Here is a 9,925-nt window from a genome sequence, read left to right as displayed (position 1 = left end):
TACCATCTTTTGGACAGATATAGAATTGTTGCAGCCTGAGGTGACACCTTCTCTCCCTAGTCAAACACCCGATGGTTCCCCCTACTCCTGCATGGCCAGCATTTGCTCTGGAGTCACCTCTGTCTGGTATTACTTCCTCCTTCCCCACATCCCAGGTGTCTAGTCCCAAGACAAGCTGACACATATCTGGGTGCAAAGTGGGCCACCACGTACTCGGAGTGTAAGTTCCCTTGACGGGCCAGGCCACTTGTCCAGTAGGGGATACCATCTCCCAAGTCAAGTGCTGGGGAGCGTGGGGATTACAGGTCATGGGGGGGAGAGTCCACAGTCCTACCCACACGGCAGATGCACAGTTTGAGTGGATTCTCAGTCTTCTCCAGCTTCCAGGTAGATTTGGTCGGAGAGGCAGGTTTGAGGTGAGAGGCATGGATCCATGCGGCGATGCCATCGACCTTCACGGCAGTCGGAGTGGTCAGGATCACCAGGTAGGGTCCCTTCCACCGAGGTTCCAGAGTCCGGACTTGGTGTCGGCGGACGTAGACTGTGTCCCCGACCTGGTACCAGTGTGGCACCTGCAGGTCACCAGGCTGATACGCGGCGGCCAAATGCTTCCAGACCGAGTGTTGGACTGTTTCGATTGCTTTCAGCCTGGCAATTAGAGGGGTAGACAAAGGGATCATGCCATCAAATAAATTCAAGTCCCTCACCGGAGGGGGAGTTCCATGTAGGATCTCAAAGGGGGTCAGGTTTAGCAAAGTCGGGGAAGGGGTGTTTCGGGCTCGGAACAGGGCATAAGGTAGGAGCATGGTCCAATCTTTCCAGCCGGTTTCTACAGGTAGTTTAGTTAAGGTCTCTTTTATGGTTCTGTTCATCCTTTCTACCTGTCCTGAACTCTGGGGTCTATATGCACAATGCAATTTCCAATTTATCCCCAGTGCTTTAGCTAGTCCCTGACTTACTCGGGCCACAAAGGCCGGCCCATTGTCAGACCCTATAGTATGGGGAAAACCGAACCTGGGGAAGATTTCTTCCATAATCTTCTTCACTACTACTTGTGCAGTTTCTCCCTTTGTCGGGTAGTCCTCGGGCCATCCTGAGAAAGTGTCCACCATCACAAGTAGATACTTGAATCCATATCTAGCCGGAACTATTTCTGTGAAGTCGATCTCCCAATACTGCCCCGGTCGGTCCCCCCGAGTCTTGTCCCTGCACTAACTACCATACCTGCTGGGTAGGCATTAACCTTTTGACAAGCCTCACAGTTCGCTACTATGGCCTTGGCCAATTGCTGTTCCTCCTCAACGGTCAGGCCAACGGTCTGGGTTTTCAGTAATTCAGCCATTTTCTGGGGCCCCAAGTGAGTGAGTTTGTGAAGAGTCTGTAAGTAAATCAAGGCCTTCTGGTGGTCGTCCCCCTCATGCCCGTCACCGCTTTGCTGTGGAGCCTCTGCCTCTTGCCCGTCGTCATTCCTCAATTCTAGCCCTTCTTCGACCACCTGGATTGACGCAGCCGGGGAGAAAGCAACTGCCCAGTGGGCTTGTTCATCTGCCTTGCGGTTCTCAGTGGCCACCGGGTCTGATCCCCGCTGATGACCCGGGAAGTGGACGATGGCTATTTCAGCAGGGAGGAGGACTGCTGCCAGGAGCCGTAAGATCTCAGGCTTGTTCTTGATCTCTTTCCCAGCTGATGTCAAAAGACCCCGCTGCTGGTAAATGGCGCCATGTATGTGGGCAGTGGCAAAGGCATACCTACTGTCAGTATAAATTGGAGTTCTCTTACCTTCTGCCAGTTCCAATGTTTGGCCCGGGCAATGAGCTCGGCCTTCTGAGCCGAGGTTCCTTCAGTTAATTTTTTGGTCCAAATGGTAGCTTCGTTACTCACCACGGCTGCCCCCGCCCTCCTCCTTCTGTCCGGGAGAAAGCTGCTCCCATCTGTGTACCAGGTATCATCCGGGTTCTGCAGGGGTTAGTCCTTTAGATCTCGCCTTACTCCCATCTCTTCGGCTAGGATGTCTTGGCAAGTTGTAAGACTGGTTCCTGCTGTTTATCGGGTAATAGGGTGGCGGGGTTCAGGATGGAAGGGGAACTGAAAGTTACCCAGTAAAGACCAACAGGACGCTTTGATAGTATGTAATGCGGGCGTTCGTGAGCCACCTGTCGGGTGGCTGGCGAACCACACTCTCCAGGGTGTGTGGAGCTATCAGCATCACTATCTGGCCTAGCGTCAGCTTGTCTGCGTGTTTTACCAAGAGGGCCGCAGCTGCTATTGCCTTCAGGCACCGGGGCCATCCACTAGTGACAGGATCCAACCTTTTTGACAAATAGGCCACCGGCCTTTTCCATGGTCCCAAAGTTTGAGTCAATAAACCCTTGGCTATCCCTCCTTTCTCATCCAAATAGAGGGTAAAGGGCTTTTCTATGTCAGGAAGGGTCAATGCTGGTGCGCTGAGCAAAGCCTTCTTGATGTCATCAAATGCCCTCTGTTGCTCAAGCCCCCACTCAAAGGGAATATCATTTTTGGTAAGATGGTACAGAGGCGCGGCTAGGGAGGCAAACCCGGGTATCCACAGTCGGCAAAATCCTGCCGTCCCTAGAAATTCCCTTAGCTGACGGCGGGAACTGGGGGCGGGGATCTGGGTTCCCATCTTTTTCCGGGCCTCTGTGAGCCAGCGATGCCCACCCCGAATCTTATAGCCCAGCAACTTTACCTCTCTCTTGCATAGCTGAGCTTTTCGAAAAGAAGTTCGGTATCCGAGTCTAGTCAGCTCGGCGAGCAGAGTCTGTGTCCCGCACTCAAGGCCTCCTCAGATTCGGCCGCCAGCAACAGATCATCTACGTACTGTAAACAGGGTTACGTCTGGGTTTCCCCGGCGGAAGGCGTTCAGGTCCTTATGGAGTGCCTCATCAAAAATGTTGGGGGAGTTCTTGAACCCCTGTGGTAGTCGCGTCCAGGTGAGTTGACCTGAAATCCCCTTTTCGGGGTCAGTCCATTCGAAAGCGAAGAGAGGCTGGCAGGAAGGATGCAAAGGCAGACTAAAAAAGGCATCTTTTAAGTCCAAGACAGTGTACCAAGTTTTGTTCGGCCCCAATGAACTGAGGAGATTATGAGGACTGGGCACAGTGGGGGTGGATATCTTCTACTCTGCTATTTACCTCCCGGAGATCCTGTACAGGGCGGTAATCCCCTGTCCCCGGCTTCTGGAGCAGAGGTGTGTTGCAGGCTGATTGACAGGGCACTAGCACCCCCTGCTGGTATAATTTATGAAAGTGAGGTTTGATCCCTTCCCTAGCCTCTTTGCTCATCGGGTATTGACGAACCCGCACTGGGGTGGCAGTGGCTCTGAGGGTCACCACCACTGGAGGTTGCTGGGTAGCTAGGCCGATCCCCACCGTTTCTGCCCAGGCCTCAGGAAACTGTCTTAACCAGGCATCCGCTTCCTTCAACGCGGCCTGATACAGTCGGTATTCTTCATCTGCCCTCAGGGTTAGTATGGTAGTCACTGGGGTATCGTCCAATTCCACAGATCCAACTAATGGATTCTGGAATGTTACCTTGGAGCCCGTTGGGTCAAAGGCGATATTGGCCCTTAATTTGGTTAGCAAGTCTCTTCCCAGTAAGAGAGCAGGACAATTTGGTATGACCAAGAATGAATGCTGGATCTCTCTTTTTCCCAAATTCATGATCCGTTTGGTGGTCCAGGGTCGGTAGCAGCTGCCGTTTGCCCCATGAACTAGAGATTTCTTTGTTGACAGTTTCCCTAGAGGTTTTTGCAGCACCGAGTGCATTGCTCCCGTGTCTACTTCAAAGTCAATGGGGGTCCCCTCCACTTCAAACTTTACCCTGAGCTCGCGGAGGGGGTCCGAGCTCCGACGACCCTAGTCATCAAGGACCAGCAAGTTTACAAGGTTTTCTCCTTTCCTTTTCTGGGGGCACTCGTGGGCCCAATGCCCAAACTCTTTACAGTAAGCGCATTGGTCTGTCCGCAGTCGTGAGCATGGGGTCTTGAATTCCTGCCCCAGGGGTCAACAGGACCCCTTGGGAGGCCCTCTAATTTCTCCCCTGCTTGGCTGCAACATAGCGGCTTGTATCTTTGTCACCTCCTGATCCCTCCGTCTTTCCCTTTTCTCCTTTCTCAACTCTCTTGCGTTCCCTTTCTTCCCTCTCTTTCTCCTTTCTCTCTTCTCTCTCTTCTGGGGTCTCCCTCTTGTGATACACCTTATCAGTTTCCTTAACTAGGTCCCACAAGGTCAGATCCTGGATCCCGTCTAGTCTTTGTAGTTTTCTCCGAATGTCTGCAGCGAACTGTCGAATAAAAGCTATGGCCACCGACCCCTTATGCTCTTCACATTCGAGGTCAAAGGGTGTGTATCTCCGGAAGGCTTCCATGAGCCTTTCCAAGAACCTAGTGGGGAATTCATCAGGATCCTGACTTACTTCCCTTACCTTGGCCAAATTAGTGGGGCGCCTGGAGGCTCCCTGGAGACCCGCCAACAGAATCTGGCCATAATTGGACAGATGCTCCCTACCTTGTAAGGTGTTGAGTCCCAATTGGGGCGACGCAGCAGGAACTGATCCTCAATGCCGTTAGGGAGTGCGGTCGGTCTCCCATCATCTCCTGGAACATTCTTGCGGGCTTCCAGGAGAATCCGGTCCCATTCCTTGGTGGTGAAGAGAGTGTCCAAAAGTTGCTGACAGTCGTCCCAGGTAGGCTGGTGGGAGTGGCAGATAGACTCAACCAGCCCAGCCAACCTGGTGGGGTCCTCGTAAAAAGTGGAATTGTTATTCCGCCAGTTATAAAGATCTGAGGTAGAAAAGGGCCAATATTGTAAAGTTTGCAACCACCCCCCATGCCCATCGTCTATCATGGGACCATATGGACACAGGGGGAGAGCAACTGTTTCTCGGGGATGAGTCTCGAACGGTTCAGGCTCCTTCTGTGGAGCTCGTCGTCGCTGTGCACGGGTGCCTTGGCCGGGGGGGCTCGAGTATTCCTGACCAGGCTGGGAGAGTTTGGGCTTGTCCTCACCTGCCCTCAGCGGCCGTCGTAGTGGGCTCCAGCTCCCTCCCCAACGCATTCTGCCCAGCTCCTACTGCCTGCAGGGGAGGAGCCGGAGCCAGGTCTCCCCCTGCTGCAAGGGGGAGATCTGTGTATATGTGTGGCACAGCTGGATAAGGGGGAGGAGGAGGCGGGGTGGAATCCAAAAGAATAAGGTCCCCCTGCGACTTGGGGAGAATCGGGGCTGACGGGATCTGCGGTCTGGGGTTAGTGGGCGGCGAAGGCGTTTCTCCCTGGACCATGAGGACCTTGGATTCTTCTTTCGGTGTCTGTTTGGAAAGAAACGGCTTTACCCAGGGACGGGGGTTCTCACAAAGGTCCCTCCAAAGAAGAATATAGGATTGTTGGTCAGGGTGACCAAGTGGGTCAGGTCTGAAAATAACGTCCTGTACTGCTCGGACCAAGTCCAAGTCGAACGCTCCATCCGCCGGCCACTCGACTCCGAAGGTCGGCCATTCGGCCGAACAGAAGGTCCGCCACTTTCCTTTCTGAACGAAACAAGAGAGGTTAGATCCTCGCTTACGGACCTCCGACCAGTGGTCCAGAGTAAGGGAAAGAGGAGTTGGGAGGGTCTGCCCCATGGCCAGTGTGGAGACTTCAGAGAGGAAGAGATAAAGACAAAGAGAGAGAAGGAGACAGGAAGTCACACAGCGACCCAGGAGGGTCGTCCACAGACACGCCAAGGGAAGAAGTCTTCCAGCTGTTGGAAGGGGTACCGGTAAAAACTTCACTGTCTCGCTCTGCCTGGAAGGAGGCGTCCGTGTCTCCTTCACCCCAAACGGAGCCTTCGGGTGTCCCCGGGGTTCTACCACCACTGGGGCGTCCCCCAGGGTCGTGGCCTCTGGTCTCGGATCACGTCTGTTCGCCACAGCCAGAGGGCCCTCTTGGACCCGATCTCATAGCCACTGCGAGAATCCCCTGACCGGTCGACACACATACACACCGATTTAGTGATCGCTGAGTACAGGCGCCTTACTCACCCCGAAACGTCTTATCAGGGAGGTCTTGATCAGGTGGGCAAGGGTCCTTTTGCTCCCAATCCCGGGCGAGCCCCCAGATGTTAGGGTTCGAGTGCAGGACAACCATACCTGTCAAGGAAAACTCTGAGAGAACAAGTCCATGCAAAAGCAAGAGGTTTATTCAAGAATGTTTGGGCTCACAGCATGACCGCAAACAGTCAGTGGCTGAGAGCCCCGGGCCTTTTCAAAGGGGGCTTTTTATAGGGCATCTTCCCGCGCATTTCAGAAAGCCCATGCACAAGTCATCCAATACATTTGAACTATTACATTAGAAGCTGCACACAGGCAGCCAATCATTTTGCAACAAGCCATCAGCACCGGCCACTCTCTTCTGTACAGGTCACCAGGCCATCCCAACGGGCAGCTAAGTAGGCCTTTTCTGGCCTTATGGCCATATTAGGTGGATTCCAAAAACAGGGAAATACCTTATTAGGCCCTCTCTGGGCCTGTGGCCTTATTAGGCGGATTCTGAGGGCAAGGAAATACCTCATTAGGCCTTTTCCGGCCTTGTGGTCTTTTGTGGCGAATTCCAGGGGCAACAAGAAGAAGATGGGGGTACTTGGTGCTGTCAACCGGGTGCAGCTTCAGGGCAGGATATGGGCTGGGACTTGCTTTGCTAGGGCCCAATTGCCATGCGGCTATCTTTCATCTGCACTGAGGGGTGGGGCCAAGCCAGTGGTAAGGATACTTTTAAGCTCCATTTTCAATCCTTATCCCTGTGGTTCCTGAGCCTGCCAGGGTTTGGTGGGGGACGTGGAGCTTTGGTGAGTGCAGTGGGGGCTGTACTGGAGCTCAGGGATCGAGGGTGTGAGTGCGTGGTTCTGGGTGTCCCCTGAAGCTCCGCCGTGGGCCGGTGGCAGGTGGGCGTGGGGCCGAGCGCGGGGACTGCAGAGCGTCGGGGTTGGGCGTACCTACCCTCCCAGCAGGGGACTGCGCTGGGCCCTGTCCTGGATGCTTTGGCCCTGGCCTCACAGCTGTAGAACCTGCAGATTCACTTAGAGGACCAAAGAGATAGCACAGCAGTTAGAATGTTTGCTTTGCATCTGGCCACCTAAGATCAATCTCCAAGCTCGACCAGGACGGGTGCCTGAGCGCAGAGTCAAGTTCCTCGTCCATATCGCCGGTGGTGCCTCCAAAACTATAAAAGGACTGTTCATTTTTGAGGGGCAGGGGGGCAGCTCCCTAATAGCAAATGACACTGTAGCCCTCGGTCACTATTCATTAGTAGCCTTGATTTCCAGACCACCCCTTGGGTGGGGTTCTAGGGGTGGTTGCGGTTTGCAACTGAAAATTTACTTTGGGGCTATTTTTGGTTGTATTTTGGGCACGTATGTGTGCTTACTTCAGGAGCAGCACTCTGGAATTCTTTTTTTTTTTAATGTTCTTTCTGGGTCATGTGAGATGCCGAATATCGATCTGGGTCAGCATGGGAAGCGCCCCTCCCAGCTTACTATCTCTGACTCCACATTGTTATTTTTTTCTAACGTAGAATTTCTGTATCCTAAAATCAACTTGAAAATTGCACCCTGACTCTTCCTCTCTCCCTGATCAGGCAAAACATGGCTATTACACTGAGTTACTGAGAGTTGTGTTCAAATAATGTCTGGACATGCGCTGCGTGCCTTTGGTGGCTATGATTGGTCTACCCACCCTGGCCGGTGAAGGGTGACAGAGGATCGAAGAAGGGGCCAGGCTGTTGGTGATCTGCTGGATATTAACCCAAGTCTTTTAGGCTTCATCTCTGAATTGCCCCTTTTCCTCCTCCCAGAAAAACTTATCATGTCCTTGCTAACATCCCTAATTTCGTTAAAGTTTATCTTTAACATGTCCTTTGTATTTTTCCTCGCGTTGTCTCAGTTTCCCAGGTCAGTCTTGATTACTTATAAACCATAACTTTCTGGTAATTCTCAACTTTGTATTTGTACTGCTTTGTAGTTGAAGTGTCTGTGTATTTGTACCTGCTTTCCTGTTTCCCCTATAGCTTTTTTATGTTTTTAATCTACAGCACTGTTCTTTGGTTAAACACAGAAAGACCATCAATGCTTATACTCCTAATATTTGGGACTTGATGGACTCAAGTATATCTACTCCTGGGCATAATTGCTTGGTCATAGTTACTTGACTCGGGCTTCAGTTGCTGTAGTTCCTACCACACCAAAAGGGAGGTTCTGCCATGGGACTTGGATGGACCTGGGGCAAGTGGAAAAACTACCCCGGCTTCGAAATGGAACATTCTAGAATGCACGTATGCAGGGTCTTGATGCAAACTGTGACAGTGTTAGAGACAGGACCCCCATGGGGAAGGACAAGCTGAACTGGCCTGAAGACTTAATCTGGGATTTACAGTAAAAGCCTTGCTTGCTCTCAGAGTCCATAGAAGTAAGTGTTAAAAGCCTTATTTGCTCTGGGGGCTGGAGAGGAAGCACAGCGGGTAGGGTGTTTGCCTTGCACGCGGCCAACCTGGGTTCAATTCCCAGCAACCCATATGGTCCCCTGAGAAACGCCAGGAGTAACTCTTGAGTGCAGAGCCAGGAGTAACCCCTTGTATCACCGGTTGTAACCCAAAAAAAGCAAAAAAATGTTAAAAAAAAAAAAAGCCTCGTTTGCTGTCAAAGCCCAGAGAACTAAGTGTTGGGATCTTTGTCTCTTACTGTGTTTATCCAAACAACTACAAGTGTTGATAACTTATGCAATTAGAGGAAAAGATAAAAGCAACGTAGATGTCCCTGGGGGACAGAGTGTCTCCTTGGGTAGATCTCCCCATGAGAATTTCCTCTGCCATATGTTTATCTGCGTAAATGATCAGTCATTCCTATGTTATGGTGCTTATCTGTCCCTTTTCAATGCCAGGGTAGCTCACAGCTCTCCTGGGTCCATCCAGTCTCTTGCTTTTGAGGTGCTAAGAACAAAGGGCAGCTGAGGCTTAAGTCTCATAAGCATGACAATGCCCAGGAGTATATAGTATCTGCAGTCAATTAACTCTGAAGTTACAAAAGCATAGTATTGCCTTCCTTTGTCTATACAAAGCTGAGGGCTGGGGGCATGGCCATCCCAATCCTCCCAGCACAATCTTCCCTACCTGGGACTGCACTGATCCTTCTCCAGGATCAAAAAAAGATATTTGTCTAAAGTAAACTGCAGAGGATATAAAGGAAATAGAAAGTCAACATTTCACTTCCAAATACAAAATCCAGAGATCTCTGAAGAATCTGACTTTACAATTCACAGGTTGTGGTTAGGGAAAATGGGTGAATAATGTATAGGGGAAGCAGAGCACAGGGAAGTTAAAGATGAATACTATGGAAATGGAAGAGATTGGGATGGGTGTTACTCAGTAAGCCTAAGCTCCTTGTAGCAGAGGAGAAATGATGATCCAATGTTAAACCTAAATTGTTTAGAACTAGAATCCAACCAGGGTAAAGGGTTTTGTTTTTTTTAAGCAAGAAAGTTTTGGTTTTCGAGGAGTAAGGACATTTGCTCAGGAATCCCACTGGTTGTGCTAGGAGCACAGTTACTTAAGGCCGGAGCCATAGTACAGTGGGTAAGGACTTAACCATCCAAGCAATCGACCCAGGTTCTATCCCCTGCATCCCATATGGTCTGTACCAGAGTGATTCCTGCGTGTAGAGGTAGGAGTAAGCCCTGAATCTGCCGGTTGTGGCCCCGAAACAAAAATCACACAAAATCACATATATACACATATATGCACAAACAATGGTGAAAGAACAATAGGGATTCAGGAGAAACTGTGAGTTTCTGTAGCAGGGATAGATGAAAAATAGGGGATTATTTTTTCTTTTTTGGATCACACCTGGCGATGCACAGGGATTCCTCCTGGCTTTGCACTCAG

At 51.2% G+C, this 9,925-nt stretch overlaps 1 pseudogene; it reads right to left on the bottom strand.

The window, feature by feature from the left end:
- Positions 1–299: 299 nt before the first annotated feature.
- LOC130022024 (uncharacterized) lies at positions 300–4,865 on the bottom strand (annotated as a pseudogene).
- Positions 4,866–9,925: the final 5,060 nt, after the last annotated feature.

This window comes from Sorex fumeus, unplaced genomic scaffold (assembly GCF_029834395.1).
Source record: "Sorex fumeus unplaced genomic scaffold, SorFum_2.1 ptg000019l, whole genome shotgun sequence".
Lineage (NCBI taxonomy): Eukaryota > Metazoa > Chordata > Mammalia > Eulipotyphla > Soricidae > Sorex > Sorex fumeus.
This window is presented reverse-complemented; position numbering and strand designations above follow the sequence as displayed.